At 38.8% G+C, this 20,564-nt stretch overlaps 1 pseudogene; it reads right to left on the reverse strand.

Moving 5' to 3' along the window:
• Positions 1-6,140: 6,140 nt before the first annotated feature.
• Positions 6,141-6,240, reverse strand: LOC112447964 (uncharacterized; annotated as a pseudogene).
• Between the last annotated feature and the right edge of the window lie 14,324 nt (positions 6,241-20,564).

The following is a 20,564-nucleotide window of genomic DNA, read 5'->3' on the forward strand; positions in this document are numbered from 1 at the left end:
GCTCCTCCTGCCGCCGCCGCGCTTGCGGCACCCGGGCCAACCAGCAAGGAAGGAGGGAGGAGCGGCCGGCCCAGGGAGGCGGGTGCGTGCGTGGTGCGCCCGGGGTACCGTGGAGCAAGCCTGGGAGGGCGTTCGCGCTGTAGCTGGAGCCGGGTCGGCCCTCAGGAGAGCAGTGTGCTCCGCCCCAGTTTCAGGCTGGAGCCTTTCGCTTTTTTTTTTTTTAAATTGGTCAGGCTAGGTTTTCGGATTTACGGTTTCCTCTGCACCCTAATCCTTGCGGGGCGGAGGGGCGGAGTCAGTGGCCCCTTTGGCTTGAACTTCAGCCTGCACACCCCCACGCCTCCTCTTTCTCCACGCAGTGCAGCACCCGAGTGGGGAGAGTTGGGGGGAACTGAGTTCTGTTTTGGGTGCCCTTTGCTTCTCGGACTTGCCAACAGCCTAGAAAGCCTGAAGCCTCTAGGAGGAGTGAAAGAAAGAGTGCTAGGGGCAGAACGGGACTTTGTGAACTTTCACACGAGGTTTCTAACCCCCCGCCCCCAGAGGTATTATTAACTCTCCTGTTTGGGTCCAGGGAGGTGAACCTCCTACAGGACTGTCTGTGGGCCCAGGGCTTGGAATGGACCCTCTTAGAACTTCGCTTCCGCTCCTTGAGGCTGCCTCTGTGGCCGCCCGAGGCCCCAGAGCTGTGAGACTTGGCAAAGTAATTAAGACTGAGAACCCAACCGAGCGGAGCTGAGTAAAAGGTGGGCGGGCCCATCCCACAGGCCAAATGTTTTGGAAAGGCAAAAGCAGGAGAGTTGGAGAAACTAGGTAAGTGCCGCGGAGTGGATTTTCTAATTCTCTTCCGTTTTTACTCAGTTTTTTTTTTTTTTTTAATTTTCACCCTAGCTTATACAAAACGTTTTTCTTCCCTCAACCACACTACCACCTCGCAGCTCTAGTCTTGCCTTCTCGTCAGCTTTCCTTAGGTTACCGCAGCCCCGCACCTTTTTGCTGTTGTAGAGTCTCCTCCAATTGGGGAATCTCCCCAGCTAAATTTTTCTGATAACTAACTCCTCACAATTAGAGCGTCATTCCTTTGGCGCTTTGACAGAAGTGTCCTGGAAGAGAAAGTAAGTTTTATGAACCATGTACACTTTAGTATGAATGAGCTTATCAGCTCATTTTCAGAAAATAAATTTTGAGAAAGGAAAGATAGAGGAATACCAAAGTCGTTGTGTGCCTGGGGAAGATCTGAAGAGATGTCAGAAGAAGGGAAACTATTAAGAAAGAGGGGACAAAGATTTCCATCCTGCAGTAAAAAGGCTGGAAATACTCAGATGTCCAGCATGAAAGGAATGGTAAATATTTTATGGAACTGCCATGCAGCTGTACATTATTCAGCCTCTATAAAGGAAGTTTATGACATTTCTAAGAGCATAGGATGGCACATGTCATAATAGGGAAAGCAAGAAGATTAAAACTGTTTATATAGTGTGATCACAACTGTGTAAAACAAACATAAAACAAAGCCATGTACTTAGAAAAAGGTCTAGAAGGAACACAAAATTTTAACAGTGCTCATCTTTGGGTGATAATATGATGTCTGAATCTTTTTGCTTTCTATCCTTCTGTATTTTCCAAGGTGTTTATCATAAGCACATCCATGCCCATTACACTTGTAGATAGGGCTGTATTTAAGGAATAAACAGGTCCTAAAGAGAGAAAATGGAGAAGGCAATGGCACCCCACTCCAGTACTCTTGCCTGGAAAATCCCATGGGCGGAGGAGCCTGGTGGGCTGCAATCCGTGGGGTTTCGAAGAGTCAGACACGACTGAGTGACTTCACTTTCACTTTTCACTTTCATGCATTGGAGAAGGAAATGGCAACCCACTCCAGAGTTCTTGCCTGGAGAATCCCAGGGACAGGGGAGCCTGGTGGGCTGCCGTCTATGGGGTCGCACAGAGTCGGACACGACTAAAGTGACTTAGCAAAGAGAGAAAAAAGTTGAAGAATCTAAGACAAACTTTGTACATTGCAGTTTTTGGAGGTGTAGTAAGACAGTTACACCTGGGTTTTGGGGGTAGGATATATTTAGGTTTAAATCCCAGCACCACCATTTACCAGTTGGGTGTTCTTGGGCAAGTTATTAATACTTAAATTTTTTGTCTCGCTTTCTGCGTGTGTAAATGGAGGCATTCACAGTATTTATTTCATGAGGGTACTGTAAGAATTGAATACAAGCATGTATGTAAAAGACTTAGAACAGTGCCTGGCACACAGCAAGTGCCATCATGAGTTTTACTTGGAGTCAACCTAGGCAGGCGTTTTCTTACTTCCTCCTCTGTTCCCTGCCTGTCCTGAAGATACGTTGAGCCATTTCACACACATACGAACCTTTGTATATTGATTAATAGTAATTTCCTTTAAATTACTGTCAGGGACCCTAAATCTATTGTACTTTCACACCTAAAGCTCACATAGTACATACTCATTTTATGCTTCTTTGAACTATGCAGTCTAAAAGTAGGGTAATATAAAAAGGAGAATAGAGTCTAAACATATACATTCATTTTGCAATAATTAACATCTCCTGCATTAAAAGTTAAGAATCTCAGAAGTTCAAAGCATGTAGGCCAGATGAATTTTAAACTGTGTTTATGCTTTACTAAAATGGTAGTTCCACTTTAGCTGGTAACAAAAGATAATTAATAAGCAAACAATTAATAGTGCACTTAACATTTGCCAGACGCCTTCCTAACCACTTTATACATACTGACTACTTTGGTCCTCATGACAGTTCAGTGAAGTAGGGACTATTATATCCCATGGGGCTGCTGGAAAAATCAAATGAGATCTTGTGTATTATCATTATTTTCATTTTAGAGCTGAGGAATTTGAGGTAAAAGAAGGATAAGTAACTTGCTTAAGTTCCCTCCACTAGTCAGAGAAGGATCAAGGGTTGAACTCAGTGGTCTTGCTCAGCTAAGTGCACAAACTCTGCATTAAACCACCACCTCTACTATGAGAAACAAATATAGAATTGTTATGGGAAAATTAGTCTTGAGTTATGTGAATTTTACTGTCCACAAGATCATCAAGAATCCCTCCATCCACATCCAGGAAATGCTTTGGTTTCCTACAGTGCTCTGCTCAAGTGGAAGCTGCATGCGCTTTATGGGGCAGTGGTTGAACTCTTGAATCATCTCTCCATTGCTGCTATAAGCACTCAATAATTCTACCTGATTTCTCTGCCTAAGACAAGAAATGGAATAGGAAGCATCACTTTGGAGAGGGAGGAGGTTGGAGACCCCCGTGGTGCTCAAGTTCTGTTCTTTTCTACTTTCTTAGCCTGGGCTAGTCATGGGCACAAATAATTGCAAATTGGACAGGAGTGGAGAAGCATTTCTCTTGTAAACTACCTGAGGGGATCTTAACTACTCAGCTCCTGAAATAAAATCTCCACTCTTCTGGGATAAGATCTTAAAGCCAAGTGGAAAGAAGTGTTAGGATTTTACCCCTCCAGTAGATCTCCCTTTTCCCTTTCCCCTGGTCCCTCAAATTCTTTCACCCTGCTGAAATATACCTTTCGCCAGTTCTTACTAATTACATTTTGCCGGTGTGTCTGTTTGCCCCTTCCTTCCATCCTCCCTCCGTCCCCCTCCCCCTTCTTCGTCCTCTCTCTCTTTTTACCATTTAAGTAACTCTGACATTTCCCTTATTGTTATTGTTTCTCTCTCTCTCTTAAATTGTTAACTTACGGACTCTCTTGTTAGTTATTAAAGAAAGGAGACTTTGACATTGCCACACAAGGTTAAGTCAGTGGGTGACAGCCTGGCCTTATATATTACTTGGCATAGAAATGAAAAGGGGCATTCAGAGACAAAAAGTAAGTCATCAGCTTCTGAACATCTCTTAAAATAGTATGCTGGTTGCATTCTACCACCATAAAACATACACAGCTGGATGCTTTGTCCTCATGCTGTGATAATGGGGAGAAGGAGGTCATGAGTACTGGAGTCTCCTTTAGCATCCACAGCAGGGATTCATGACTGGTAGTAAGAAGGATGCTGTCAGCATATTCCAATACCTTTTTTTTAGCAATCTCTTTTTTGTCTTCCAATTTTGATTTGGATTTCTCTTGGGATTAAAAATTAAGGGGTAAAAGAAACTATAATTCATTAAATCTCCACAGTAATACTCCAAGCTATATTTTATAAAGATTATTTGGCCTGAATAGACTTGTATTTTAGTTAGATACCCTTGAAGTCTTGAATCCAACAGAACTTTGCCCCATAACTTTATTACTCACTTAACAAACTGAAGAGCAATTCTATTTCATTTTAGAATATGAAAAAAAAATTATCTGTTTCGTAGAAGCTGTGTGTCCTTGAACAAGTCATTTAATCTCTCTGAACCTTGGTTTCCTCATCGGAAGATATCATTTACAGTAATAAATATAAATGGTTAATACATATGAAAATCTTCAGTCTCACTAATACTGAAAGAAATGAACATTTGAACCAATATTTACTAGCTGAACAAATATATTTTAACATAAAATTTTAAAATTCACAATTTTGAATTTATAATTTGAACATTTTAAATTATAAACTTAGAGAGGAAAATGGAAAATGGGAAGTGTCACACAGTGCCAGTGGACCTAGAAAATGCTATGATTTTCTAAGGATAATTAGGCAATGTGTAACCTTTCTATCAAAAGCATTTGTATTTTTTAACTCAACCATTCTACCTCTAGAAACTTATACCAACAAAATACTAAAGGGCTGTTCATCCCAACCCAGTTGGAAAAAAATTAACTGTCTAGTAAAGTGAATTGGCTAAAAGTTTGAGAAAGGGTGTAAAAATACACTGGACAACCATGTAGAGACTGAAAAGCATATTTTAGCAGAATATTAAATTACATGAGAAAATGGTAAATACCTACATATAACTATGTTTTGAGATGGCAAAAGTCAATTATTGTCAATAGGTGGGTTTTTTTGTAATGAGAATGCAGTAATTTATTATTTTTTATCTAAAAATATAAAACTTAAAATATGTATAATTCCAAGTAAGTCTGTATGTGTGTGCATGTGTGTGTATAAGAGTAGTGATATGGATGTTATTAATGTGCTCTTTTTCTTTTGCATTTCTGAGCACATGTTCTTTGCCCTGCTAAGCCAAGGTGTTCATATGCTTGGGAGATTAGGATTTGTTACAAAGGAATTTAAAGAAAAAAATGTACTAATATTAGACTTCTGTGTGATATGTGGGATTAGGTAGCAAGAAAGAGTGTTATTGTGAGAAAGAATGTCCCCGTATTCCTTCATCTCTTCACTAGAATATCAAAAATCCCAGCTCACAGAATTGCCCTGTAGTGTAGGAACGGAACCTTCTATCTATAGTGGCTGTCACTCCAGTGGAGCAGGCAGTTGAGACACAGGGGGATTAGAAAAAACACTTTCTTGTCAAGGGAATAATGGCAGGAAGGGAAGGGAAGAGAGATGTTGGTCCTGTTTTCTCTCTCCAGGCAGACTGCATCCAGTAAGGGGGTACATGTTAGCAAAAAGGGGGTGCAGCTCTGTCCCCTACTCCCTATTAGAAGGCTGCTTCCCAAGCTGTCCCTTGCCAATCTGGAGTACAACTATATCAACGCCAGTGTGGCAGGACAGTGTGGTCAGGCAGCAAGAGACTCAGATTTCACTTCTCAGCCACTCTGTTCCTGGTAGCAGGGATGCTGGGCTGATGGGATGGTCATGGCAGGATGAGAAGACCCTCCTTAAAGTCTAGGAGAGCACCCGTGTGAACTGGCCTGATGTAGAGAGACTCACTTATTTGTCACTTTGCAGTAGCTGCTGTGAGACAGAGGCTGTAGGTAGAGATGTCCCTCAGCTCTAAGAAAGCCAAGGGAAAGACAGAACACATCTTCACAGCTGCAGACTTCAACCAAGAAGGTGCACGGGGTAAGTTCCAACAGAGGGGACAGTGGTCTGGAAACCTTTGTCTGAATGAGTCCACACGTTACCCTGGGTTGTTAACTTTGCAAAGTCTCTTTTATTCTACAGTTGCCCCTCATCTCATTTGCTGAGCAGTCATTTGTCCTACAAAATTCTTTGCATTCTGGATTTGGCTTGTTCTTTCTTTTTTTCCTTTTTTAAAAAATATGGAACACTTCACGAATTTGTGTGTTACCCTTGCATAGCGGCCATGCTAATCTTCTCTGTATTGTTCCAATTTTAGTATATGTGTTTATTCATGGTGGCAATTATTTCGTTTCTCTACCCCCACTGTTTCCTTTAAGCTGGTAGTTAGATCTGGAGATTTGATATTTAGCAATGCTAAGGTTGAAAAGTGGATTCTGATATTGCCAGCCTGATTCATCTGTGATAAATTCACCAACAACCTTTCGAATATGATTTTGGCATCTGATGGTAATTCATTCTGTCATTCCTTCTGAACACATTTGCTGAGATTCTTCCATAGAAAGGATTTCTACCTCATCAACTGTTTGTTACCCTGAAATACCATGTATGGAAAAGGCAGGATTCATGCTTTATTTCTCCTCTTTATTGGTTTTCTAGGTAATAAATTGGTATACTAGCAACATCCAACGGTGATTGATGAGGTTCTGTTTTCTTATTCTTTGTTAGTATTATTATGAACACGTGGATTTACATGTTGTGGATGGTTTTATGTGTTGCAGTCAGTTACAGTCATGATTCTTTCCCTTGTTCAAATTTTCCCATCTTTGGTCAGTGGGAGCCCCTTCATTTTGAATCCTGTGTCCTTTTGACAGAACTGTTTATCTTCAAAAGTGTCCTTATTTTCTGGCTTAGCAAATGTCTCAAGACCATCATCCCATACATTTCTTGCCCTGGAACTCTCTCTAAGTTGCTCAGTTGTGTCCAACTCTTTGCAATTCCATGGACTGTAGCCAAGCTCCTTGGTCCATGGAATTTTCCAGGCAAGAATGTTGCAGTGGGTTGCCATTTCCTTCTCCAGGGGATCATCCTGACCCAGGGATTGAAAGCGAGTCTCCTGAATTACAGGCAGATTCTTTACCATCTGAGCCACCAGGGAAGTCCCGGAACTAGGCACAGCCATTTCTCCAGACAGTCTGGGATCCTCTTAGTGGAGAGTAGTACTTAGAAACAATGATCTTGATGATGGGAGGGCTTGTTGCTACTAGGTTGTCGATGTTTCTAGCCCTTTTTAGTGGATAGCACTCAGAAATACATATTTCATAGTAAGAGACAAATAGATAATGAGTTCATACTGATGTTTCCTGTATAATTTTTTATTATTGCAAAATATTCATAATAAATTTTACCATATAAACCATTTTTAAATGTATAGCTTTGTGACATTAAGTACATCCACATTGTTCTGCAAACATCACCACCATCCTTTTTCAGAGCTTTCTCATCTTCCTAAATTGAAACTCTGAACCCATTAAACACTGACTCCCCACTCCTTTTTCCTCCAGCTTCTACCATTCTGCTTTCTGTATCTATGAAATTCTCTTCCTTTTTTGACTGGTTTATTTCACTTATCATAATGTCCTCAAGGGTCGTCCATGTTGTGGTATGTAATTCCTTACTTTTTAAGGGAGAATTATATATACCCTGTATTTATATACCACATATTATTTATCCATTCATTCATTCATTGATGAACACTTGGGTTGTTTCCATCTTCTGGCAATTGTGAATAATACTACTATGAAAATGGGTGTATAAATACCTGTTTGAGTCCCTGTTTTCAATTCTTCTGTGTTGTGTACCCAGAAGTAGAATTGCTGGATCATATGGTAATTCTATATTTAATACTTTAAGAAACTGCCATACTGTTTTTACATTGACTGCACCATTTTACATTCTAACAAGCAAAGGACAAGGGTTCCAGTTTCTCCACATTCTCATCAATAATTGTTGTCTTAATAGTAGGTATCCTAATGGATGTGAATCAATTTAAATTTAAGATTACATAGTTTGGATTAAACTTCCTTGATTTTACTTTGAAAAGCATAGTTCCTAAAGACATGAATTGAAGTGTTTATTTCCTAATCATACTATATATAAAATAGTTTTTTTAAGTGTCAATATTACTTCTAATAATAAGACCACTGAATGCAGCTTAAGATTTCTTTGTGGTTCTTTTGACACCAAAATCTTCCCTGGTGGCTCAGATAGTAAAGAATCGCCTGCAGTGCAGGATACCCAGGTTTGATCCCTGGGTTGGGAAGATCCCCTGGATTGGGATCCCTTGGGATTGGGATCCCACTCCAGTATTGTTGCCTGGAGGATTCCATGGACAGAGTAGCCTGGTAGGTTAAAGTTCATGGGGTTGCAAAGAGTCAGACATGACTGAGTGACTAACACTTTCACTTTCACATTTTTCACATATACCTCAAGGGATGTATGGTCAAATTTTCGTGTTTGAAAGTCTCTCAACAAACATAACTAAACAGAAAACAGAGTCATAGACACAGAGAATAAACAGGTGGTTCTTTGGGGGTGGAGGATTGAGAGAAATAGATGAAAGAGATTAAGAGGTACAAACTAAGATACAAAATAAATGAGTCACAGGTATGAAATGTACAGTATGTGGAATATAGTTAATAATTATGTAGTATCTTTGGTGACTGATGACAGCTATTCTTATCATGGGGATCATTTTGAAATGTATAGAAATATCAAATTACTATGTTGGGTACTAGGAATTAACATAGTGTCATGGGTCAGTCATATGACGAAAACAAACAAACTCATGCAAAAAGAGATCAGATTTGTGATTACTGGGGGTAGAGGAAAAGGGATTGGATGAAGGTAGTCAAAAGGTACAAACTTCCAGTTATAAAATAAGTAAGTACAACATGATCAGTATAATTAACACTGTTGTATGTTGTATATGAAAGTAGTTAAGAGAGTAAATCCTAAGAGTTCTCATCATAAGGAAAATTTTTTTCTATTTCTTTAATGTATCTGTATGGATGTTCACTGAAGTTATTATAGACATCATTTCATGATGTGTGTAAATTAAATCAGGATGCTATACATCTGAAATTTATACCTCAATAAAGCTAGAATGAAAAAAATAATCTATGGGTAGAATTCCAAAGAAAATGGCCTCAGAGTCAAAAATAATAAAACAGCACAACATTGTGAACACACTAAATACCACTGAACTATATATTTTTAAATGGTTAATTGTATATTATATGAATTTTACCTAAATAAAAAAAATTGAATTAAAAAAAGTCACTTGAAATAATTATGCCATCAATTTGATATACAGTTAGAACCATAGGTTTCCATTTGTTTTCATTGAAAATTTTTTTTGGCTGCAAGGCATAGCATGCAGGATCTTAGCTCCCCAACCAGGGATGAAACCTGCAATCCCAACCACTAGACCACCAGGAAAGTCCATTTTCAAATTTTAGAAATTGGATTTTAAAAATTCAGTAATTTTTTAAAGTATGTAAAACTTTTACACAGTTCAGTCAAACTGTAAAACAGCACAGTCAGAGAATTCTCATGTTCATCTCCCCTCTCCTTTACTCTGCTGCCTCCCAACATATATAACCGTTAGCAGGTAGCTCCTACAGTTTACTTTATGCTATAGTTGCTTCTTTGTAGGAAATAGAAAGAAATGTTTATAGTCACATTCTCCTTCCCTTTATTACACAAAGGTGACATTTTACAAGGCCTGTTCTGGGCTTCTCTTGTTTTTCATTTATCCTGGTGCTTACCCAGTGTTACAAGAGATTTTCCTTGTTCCTTTTTCTGTTCAATACTCCTTTGTGTAGTTCTTATTATAAAGAAATCTTCCTCATTCCTTTGAACTGCTATGCTACTGTATGAATAAACCTATAGTTTATTTAACAAACTTCTACAACTACTATGGTGAACCATATGAAGGCTCCTCAAAAAACTAGAAACAGAGCTATCATATGATCCTGCAGTCCCACTCCTGGGCATATATCTGGAGAAAACCATAATTCAAAAAGATACATGCACCCCAGTGTTCACTGCAGCACTGTTTACAATAACCAAGACATGGAAGCAACCTAAATGTCCATTGACAGATGACTGGATAAAGATGTGATAATATACGTGGATTAAAGTGAAGTTGCTCGGTTGTGTCCGACTTTTTGTGACCCCATGGACTGTAGCCTGCCAGGCTCCTTCGTCCATGGAATTTTCCAGGCAAGGATACTGGAGTGGGTTGCCATTTCCTTCTCTAGGGGATCTTCCCAACCCAGGGATGGAACCTGGGTCTCCCAATATATGTGGATATATATTATCTAATTTAACAGATACGTATTGTTAGATTAAACTTGCTAATAATTTGTTAAGTTTTACATCTGTGTTATGAGGGATAATGTTTTGTAATTCTATTTTAATGTCTTTGTTTTTGAAATCAGGGTAATACTGACCTTATATTATAAAATGATTTAGTTTTTCCTCCTTTTCTATGTTCTCAAAAAGTATATTGTTATTATTTTCCCTTAAAAGTTGGAATTCACCTGTGAAGTCATCTGGACCTAGAATTTCTTTGTATAAATTGTTAACTACAAATTCAGTTTCTTTAATGGATGTTGGGCTGTTGAAGTTTTATATTTCTTTTTGGATCAGTTTTTGATATGTGTCTTTTAATGAATGTGTCCATTTCATCTGTGTTGTCACATTAATAGTTGTCTGTAGCATATCCTTAATGTCTTATAGGTCTGTTTGATGTCCTCTGTTGTACTCCTCACATTGATAATTGGTGTTTTCATATTTTTCTTGATTAGTCTGGGTAGGAACTTACAAATTTTATCAGTACCACTCTGACAGACCTAGCTTTTGGGTTCCCTGATTTTCTACACTCTTTTTCTGGTTGGTAGGCCACATTTTTGGGGTTCCCTCATCTCTGATCTTGGACTCTAAAGTTCTGGCTGCTAAGGCAATTTTCTAATGATGTCAGTAGACTTACTGCCTTTAAATAGATTTTATTTTGTATTTTTTCTGGCTTTTCAAGTTGTTCTCACCAGGAGTACATGTTAATACTTCATTATAGCCAGAAGCAGAATTGTGAGGGAAATAATTGCAGGTAGCTGGTATTATAGGAATGGAGAAGGCAATGGCACCCCACTCCAGTACTCTTATCTGGAAAATCCCATGGACGGAGGAGCCTGGTGGGCTGCAGTCCATGGGGTTGCAAAGAGTCAGACACGACTGAGCGACTTCATTTTCACTTTTCACTTTCCTGCATTGGAGAAGGAAATGGCAACCCACTCCAGTATTCTTGCCTGGAGAATCCCAGGGATGGGGGAGCCTGGTGGGCTGCCGTCTATGGGGTTGCGCAGCGTTGGACACAACTGACGCGACTTAGCAGCAGTATTATGGGAAAAGTGCTGATTTGGAAGCAGGATTCTTGGGTTCAAGACTTCTCTATTGCTTACTGATACTGCTATTAATAACCTTGGGCAAATCAAATGGACGGTTTTAGTTTCCTTGTCTGTAATGTGGGGATAACAATAATATCTTACATCACAGTGCTTCTGTAAGTATTAAGTAAAGTAATATGAAATAAAACTTTTGTGAACTATGAAAAATTTCGTGAATATAGCATGGCTCATATTTAATTTGTACAACTATGGATGCCTTGGAGGTGGAGACTGAGTCTTTTTGATCATGATTCTTCAACACTTGGCACAGTTCCTGGAACATATTTTGGCTTTTAATGAATCTTTGTTGAGCTCAGCCGATGCTGTTTACATGAATAGTTACAATTCTCACATACTGTGTTCCCATAGTTATTGGCAACACCTGAATTAATCTGGATCTGGCTGAATTATTGTTTATTATTGTTATTTAGACTAAAAATATGTACAGTATCATGTATAAATTTCTTGCATTATTCTTACAGGATTATCCTTTTTCTGGCCACAAACAGAAATATGTGCTGAAAGATCAGTAAGTAGTGGGAAATCCCTAAGGGTTGTCTCATAGGAGGAAGAGGTGACAAGATGCCCAGTTTCTAGTAATGCTGTAGGTTGAGTGTGCAGATATAAAGGAGGTTGCTAAGTGATGTGTCACTAAAGCTTATAAGCTCTTACCTTGCTACCACATTCCTTTATAGTTTCTGCCTGTGGGGCTGTGTTGTTTGGAGGAATTTAACTATACCACGTACAGAAGACAGGTTTGTGTGTTATCTTAAAACCATTTCTAGGTTTTAAGAATGCAAACCTAGAATGCAAACATGCATTCATATCTCACCAGTTTTAAATTCAAATGTAAAGTTCATTCAGGCTAGATCACTGTTTCCCCAGCTCCAAGATTCTGCATGTGTGTGTGTGTGTGTGTTAGTTGCTTAGTTGTGTCTGGCTCTTTGCAGCCCCATAGACTGCAGCCTACCAGGCCCCTCTGTCCATGGGATTCTCCAGACCAAAGCACTGAAGTGGGTTGCCATTCCTTCTCCAAAAGAAACTATGGAAAGAAAGAAAGTGAAGTCCCTCAGTCGTGTCCGATTCTTTGCGACCCCATGGACTGTAGCCTACCAGGCTCCTCCAACCATGGAATTTTCCAGGCAAGAGTACTGGAGTGGGTTGCCATTTCCTTCTCCATACCACCTCATAATTCTTATCCACATCTCTGTACCACTTACATTATTTACCTAAGATTTTCTTTGAACTAATTTTCTTTTTCCAAATGAATGCATTTTAAAAGAAAATTATCACTGTTGCATATTGAAAATCAATACCGCCCCAAAAAGAAAATCAATACCACTTTCCAAGATTATGGTATAAATTAAAAAATGATGAAAACAAAACAATTTTATTAAGTGCTACAAAAAGATCATTGCCTATTGAAGACTCTGAGTTCTGGGCTTGCTGTCTTTTAGGGATATACTAGCTTAAATTGTCTCTAAGATCTCTGATTTCAGCTTTCAACACCTATGGTGTTCCAAATTCTTCTCTTCCTACTATTTGTGGATTTCCTCCCTCAGTTCTCACTCATGCAAACTGTTTCTGCTTACCTCATGTACAAATGATTCCTTTTTACCAATGACTGCCTCCATTTTTAGTGTTGAGAGTCACTATGGAAGAAAAAAAACTCAGGAATTCTATGTAAGAAATATAAAAAGGGGGGAAATTGTGAAAAGCAGAAAGTGATTAGGAGAAGGTGACTCAGACAAAAGTCATCCTGCTTCCTTGACCTAGAATAGTTTCCTCTATTTTCCCAAACATTGTCTTTTCATGTCCCTGTACTTTCACTTTGAGGTTAGAATTAAAATAAGCATATTCTAAAAAGACAGATGCTTCTAGCAGGATGAAGAAACCATTGAAGGAAAAGAAATGAAATAATTTTGATGAGTGCTGTAATTGGAAAACCAGGGGAGTGTAAGAGGAGAGAGGGTTGGTTGAGAAGGCAAGAAGAAGTGAAGTCACTCAGTTGTGTCTGACTCTGCAACCCCACGGACTGTAGCCTGCCAGGCTCCTCTGTCCGTGGGATTTTCCAGGCAAGAATACTGGAGGGGGTTGCCGTTTCCTTCTCCAGGGGATCTTCCCAACCCAGGGATCAAACCCAGGTCTCCTGCATTGCAGGCAGATTCTTTACCATCTGAGACACCAGGGAATCCCAATAGGGAAGGCCTAGAGAGATAGCAGGTAAATAGAAGAAGGTGAGAAAATCTCAAAGAAAAATTTAGCATAGTTTAAAAATTTCGTTCCCCTCCTTCTTATCCTATCATCTTAATTTCTGTTCTAGAGACTCACACATTGTATTAGTATGGAAAATTATACAGTTCAGCTGCTTCTTAGGTGAAGTCAACTTCATAGGCTAGGATTCTCCCCACCATTAGTAAAACTGTTTCTAAGAGAAAATGTATTCCGCGTTTTGTGACAGTATTTCAGAACCCAAGAACTGTACAGTGTTCCACACACAGTGGGTAATTAAGGAATGTTATTTCTACTGTCTGCCTTTGTAAATCTCAAGTGGGACAGAAAATGTCAGGAAGATTGTTAATATGACATGGATTTTTCCAAGAGAACAGTTCAATTTTACTTACAGCATCTGTGTATTTTAGGTCCTCTGTTAGGTTTCTTATCACTGTAAGTATAATGGTTCTTCTGATGACTTCCAGGCAGGTTCTCAGTCAGACCTTTTCAGACTATCTGTGGTGAAGGATGAGGATGTGTGTGTGTGTGTGTGTGTGTGTGTGTGGGTGTGTGTGTATGATCTGTGGGAGATGAATCTTAGTAGGCAGCTTGTGCTACATATGACTCACCACACTAGTCTGACAATTTACCTCACTTAACAAGACAGCTTGACCAACCTTGAGCTTGGATGTTCTGATAATGTCAAATTGCTCTAAGAGCTTCTAAATACACTCTTAATTTCTGGGCTTATCTCATTGAAGACTGATGAAAGAAAGTTCACAGATTGCAGTTTGAGCGGTCTGGTCTGGTATATATTTTCTGAGGGTTTCTCTTATAAAATGACAAGAGACTTCTGCAGCTGTGGGACTTCCCATATAGCTCAGTGGTAAAGAATCCGCCTGGTAATGCAGAAGACATGGGAGACTCAGGTGTGATCCCAGGTCAGGAAGATCCCCTGGAGTAGAAAATGGCAACCCAGTCCAGTATTCTTGCCTGGAAAATTCCATGGACAGAGGAGCCTGGCAGGCTAGTGGTCCATGGTGTCTCAAAGAGTCAGACATGACTGAGCACACATCACCACCACCTCTTCCACGCTGGGGAGTCCTTCTATTGACCTAAAATATATGTAGTATTAACAGTGTGGTCCATGGACAAAAATAAGAATTACTGGTTTGTAACATGAATTTTCCAACTCACTTGGCATGTTCTTGTTGCTATTCTCAGTTTTTAAAAACTCTTCCAGAAAATTAGAAGCTTAGAGAGTTTGGAGATCTTATTATACTTTTTTGCCAATTATTGTAGTATTTATATTTTACAACCATAATACATAAAATAATTTATAAATCATTTTCTGTCAGGTTAAGTTAATGCTGCAGTAACAAATTATCCCTGAAATCTCAGACCTTTATAACAACAAGCATTTATTCCTTTTTCATGCTGTATATCCATCAGGGGTCCTTTTCAACTCAGCTCCAATTTGTCTTCATTTTAGGACTCACAGTAAGAGAGCAGTCTAGTGCTGGTCTTGTGGTCAGGGAGAAGAGAAGATGGCAGCTATGTGATGGCTCTTAAAGCTTTACCCAAATGGTGCACATTACTGTCTCTCGTATTTCAGTGGCCAAAGCAAGTCACACAACCAGGCGTGAAGCCAATGAATGGGTCAGGCATGTACAGCCTTCCAGAGGGAAGGGCCTGGAAGGAGGGGCAGCAAAGAATTCAAACTCGTAACACTTATGATCCACACTGTAAAAATCTGAATGAGAGTTGGGGAAAGATCAGAGAGGCGTTTCAAAATATGGGGACTCTACTCCGTAACTAAAGGAGATAAAATTACTTTTACTAATTTTACTAACAGTTTGAGAACAATTTGCTCTTTTTTCCTAGCTTTATTGAGATATAACTGACACATAATGTTGTGTGTTAAGTTACACAGTGTAATGATTTGATATATGTATATATTGTGAAATGATTACCACAAGTTTGTTTAGGTATCTATTGCAATACATAGTTATAATATTTTCTGTATGTGGTGGGAACTTTGAAGACTTACTCTCTGAGTAGCTTTCAAATATACAATAAAGTTTTGTTAGCTCTAGTTAACCATACTGTACATTACATCCCCTGAACTTACTCATCTTAAACCTGAAAGTTTGGGGAGTTCCCTGGTGGTCCAGTGGCTAAGACCTCACTCCCAATCCAGGGAGCCTGCGTTCGATCCCTCATCAGAGAACTAGATCCCACATGTAACAATTGTTTATATGAGTTCAGTTTTTTTTAAGATTCCGTATATAAGTGAGATCACACATTCTTTGTACTTCTCTGTCTGACTTATTTCACTTAGCGTAATGCCCTCAAGATTCATCCATGTTCTCACAAGTGGCAGGATTTTCTTTCTTGTGGCTGAATAATATTCCATTGTATATAGACATATATACACCACATTTTCTTTAGTCAGCCATTGGTGGACATTTAGGCTGTTTTCATATTTTGGCTATTGTAAATAATGCTGCAGTGAATCTGGGGTACACATATCCTTTCTAGAGAGTGATTTCATTTCTACTGGATACATCCCAAAAGTGGGATTGCTGGATCATATGGTAGTTATATTTTTAATTTCTTGAGGAACCTCCACACTGTTTTCCATAGTGGCCGCATCAGTTTGCATTCCTACCAATGATGTCTGAGGGTGCCTTTTTCTCTATATCCTCCTCAGCATTTGTTATCTCTTGTCTTTTTGATAATAGCTATCCTAACAGGTCTGTGGTGATATCTCCTTGTGGTTTTGACTTGTATTTCCCTGATGACTAGTGACATTGAGTACCTTTTCATGTAGGTGCTGAATGGTCATCTGAATATCTTCTTTGGAAAAATGTTTATTCAGAGTATTTGCCCATTTAAAATTGGATTATTTGTTCTTTTTGTTATTGAATTCTATGAGTTCCTTATATATTTGGATATTAACCCCTTATCAGATATGTGGTTTGTGAATATTTTCTCCCATTCTATAAGTTGCTTTTTCATTAAATTAAAAAAAAAATTATTGTTTTATATATCTGTTTTCGGCTGCACTGGGTCTTCTTTGCTGCATGGGTTTTTCTATGGTTGGACCAAAGCGGGCTACTCTTCAGTTGTGGTGGCTTCTCTTGTGGAGCATGGGCTCTAGGGCATGTGGGGTTCGGTAGTCGCAGCACGTGGCTTCAGTAGTGGCAGCTCCCGTGCCCCAAAGCACAGGCTCAGTAGTTGTGTGCACGGGCTTAGTTGCCTCACAGCACTGGGGAATCTTCCCAGATCAGGGACTGAACCCTTGTTTCCTAAATTGACAGGTGGACTCTTTACCACTGAGCCACTAGGGAAGCCCTGCTTTTTCATTTTGTTGATTGTTTCTCTTTTTCTGTGCAGGAGCTTTTTAGTTTGATGTGTGAAAGTGAAAGTGTTAGTCACTCAGCTGTGTCCAACTATTTGTGACCCCATGGACTATAGCCCGCCAGGGTTCTCTGTCCAAGGGATTCTCCAGGCAAGAATACTGGAGTGGGTAGCCATTTCCATCTCTAGGGGAGCATCCTGATCCAAGAATCAAACCTGGGTCTCCTGCATTATGAGCAGATTCTTTACCATCTGAGCCAAACTAAGGAATCCCTTAGTTTGAGGTAGTTCCACTGGTTTATTTTTGTTTTCATTACTTGTGCTTTGGTGTCATATTCATAAAAACACCATAAAATCATTGCCAAGACCAATGTTAAGGAGCTTTTTCCGTTTTCTTCTAGGAGTTTTATGGTTTCAGGTCTTACACATCTTTTATCGATTTAAAGTTAATTTTTGTGAATGGTATGAGATAGGAGTTCACTTTCATTCTTCACATGTGACTGTTCAGTTTTCCCAACACTGTCTGTTGAAGAAACTGTCTTCTCCTCATTGTGTATTCTTGGGCCTCTGTCAGATATTAGATGGTTGTACATGTGTGGGTTCAGTCTTGGGCTCTCAGTTCTGTTTTATGTGTCTGTTTTATGCCAATACTATAACGTTTTGAGTACTATATTTTTATAATATAGTTTGAAATCAGGATGTGTGATGCCTCTAGCTTTGTTCTTTTTTCTCAGAATTGTTTTGACTATTTAGAGTGTTTTGTGATTTCATATACATTTTAAGATTTTTTTTTTCTATTTCTGTAAAAATTGCCGTTGAAATCTGGACAGGCCCTGATTGACTCTATGGATGGCTTTGGGTAGTATGGACATTTTAACAATTTAATTATTTATTTTACTCTGTCTTAAAGGCTCTTGTGTGATTATTTAAGTGTCATAAGTAGAAAATACATCCTCTATGGAAGAAATATAGATGACTTATTTTAAAAAGAAAAACATCATGGGAACTTATCTCTCTGGGGTATACATGGATGACATATTAATAAGCATGATTATAAAGGAAACACAAAATAGAATAAAGTCTAACTGGATACTAACTCAATTTATATCTGAGGTTTCAAAATGTCAATGTCTTTTATCTTGATTTGTGTGGTTCATTTTAGAAGATGGAAATATCACAGAAAAAGAGTAACATATTCATGTTCTGAAACTTGTCAGAGAATTCCTGATTTGGTAAAATAAGAGGATATCTGCACTTCCCGAGAAGAAGTCAGACAGGTCTTAGGAGTTATTAAAAATTATTAATTCTCTGAGGACAGGAAAAAAATTGCTTTAAACCTTTCTTAAAATAGGGCTCATTTCATATCAAAGAATTAATATGTCCCCTTAAGTACGTAACAAACAGCCAGGGAGTAATTGGGCTCACATGGGGCTAGTGCTCTTCGAGATCCTTGTGTTTTTTTTTTCTGTTTAAATTTATTTATTTATTTTTATTTTATTTTATTTTTAAACTTTACAATATTGTATTGGTTTTGCCAAACATCAAAATGAATCCGCCACAGGTATACCTGTGTTCCCCATCCTGAACCCTCCTCCCTCCTCCCTCCCCATACCATCCCTCTGGGTCATCCCAGTGCACCAGCCCCAAGCATCCAGTATCGTGCATCGAACCTGGACTGGCCACTCGTTTCATACATGATAGTATACATGTTTCAATGTCATTCTCCCAGCTCTTCCCACCCTCTCCCTCTCCCACAGAGTCCATAAGACTGTTCTATACATCAGTGTCTCTCTTGCTGTCTTGTATACAGGGTTATTGTTACCATCTTTCTAAACTCCATATATATGTGTTAGTATACTATGTTGGTGTTTTTCTTTCTGGCTTACTTCACTCTGTATAATAGGCTCCAGTTTCATCCACCTCATTAGAACTGATTCAAATGTATTCTTTTTAATGGCTGAATAATACTCCATTGTGTATATGTACCACAGCTTTCTTATCCATTCATCTGCTGATGGACATCTAGGTTGTTTCCATGTCCTGGCTATTATAAACAGTGCTGCGATGAACATTGGGGTTCATGTGTCTCTTTCCCTTCTGGTTTCCTCAGTGTGTATGCCCAGCAGTGGGATTGCTGGATCATAAGGCAGTTCTATTTCCAGTTTTTTTAAGGAATCTCCACACTGTTCTCCATAGTGGCTGTACTAGTTTGCATTCCCACTAACAGTGTAAGAGGGTTCCCTTTTCTCCACACCCTCTCCAGCATTTATTGCTTGTAGACTTTTGGATTGCAGCCATTCTGACTGGCGTGAAATGGTACCTCATAGTGGTTTTGATTTGCATTTCTCTGATAATGAGTGATGTTGAGCATCTTTTCATGTGTTTGTTAGCCATCTGTATGTCTTTATTTTTGAAAGACTGCATTTTGGAAATGCCTTGTCAGAAGTAGAAAGAAAGAACAAGGACAAATCCCCGGTGCATGTAGAGGATTCTTTTTTTTTTTTTTTTTTTAGCTTTCATTGTCTTTTGCTCTTATTGATTTATATTACTAATAAATGCAGTATTTTGCAGTTTACTATTCAGTTGTATGATATGGGATGGGAATGTAAAATTTAACCTTTCTCCTTATAGTCCAACGTGGAATATATTACATACCTCTCTATCTGGCTCCCCTATCTAGGCATACGTTTATGAATATATATTGTACATATATCTGTTCATATACACATGTACATGTATATACATGTGTTTATATATAAGAATAACATATACATAAATAATATATTGTACATAAATGAAATAAACTCCTTTATTTGCCTCTTTCCTTTCCCTCCTTGCCAATAATGTCTCTTTTTTCTTTTCCTTTTCTTTAGCCTTCTTTTCCTTTTTTACTGTTTTCCTTCCTTCTTTCTTTCTTTCTTTCTTTATGCTACCCTTGGGATAGCTTTTTCAACTTTTTGTTTTGACAGCTATTAGGAGTACCTTTTTCTAAGACCTCCCAGTGTTTAAACTTGGGAAAAAGAGTTGTGCTTCTAGCCAGAACATCCAGCTATATTAGTCTACAAGATATATGCCTAGCTTCTTCATGGGGCACAGTGTGGCCAGGGATTGATGCCTGAAGATGTGCCACCGGGGTGTGCCCTTCTGTTTTGACATCATGATGGTAAACCATTATGCTTGTTGTGGTAAACTATCATGTCTGTATAGAAGTTACAGGATGTGCAGAGTTCATTCATCACAGTCTGTTTTTTTGATCTGGTTCTGACACCAGTTCTATAAAGTGGGAATGTCAATGCCATTTTATAATTAAAGGTTAAGTTTCAAACCCAACATTGGGGAGATCCTTAGTGACCTCTTCTTCCTCCTTCCTGATTTCTTTCTCAATCTACACATAAATCTTAGGTGTCCATGTTCCTACATGACAGCCTGAGAACCCCCAACATTGATTAACCTACCACTAACCTATAATGTTATCCTTTCTCTTGGTCATAGTTTATTGGCCTAAAGGTGAATGCTGGATCTGAACCGTATTAATTGGGGTTCATCTTTAGGATTTTAAAAACTAGAACTGAA

Source organism: Bos taurus, chromosome 8, assembly GCF_002263795.3.
Source record: "Bos taurus isolate L1 Dominette 01449 registration number 42190680 breed Hereford chromosome 8, ARS-UCD2.0, whole genome shotgun sequence".
In the NCBI taxonomy this organism is placed as follows: Eukaryota; Metazoa; Chordata; class Mammalia; order Artiodactyla; family Bovidae; genus Bos; species Bos taurus.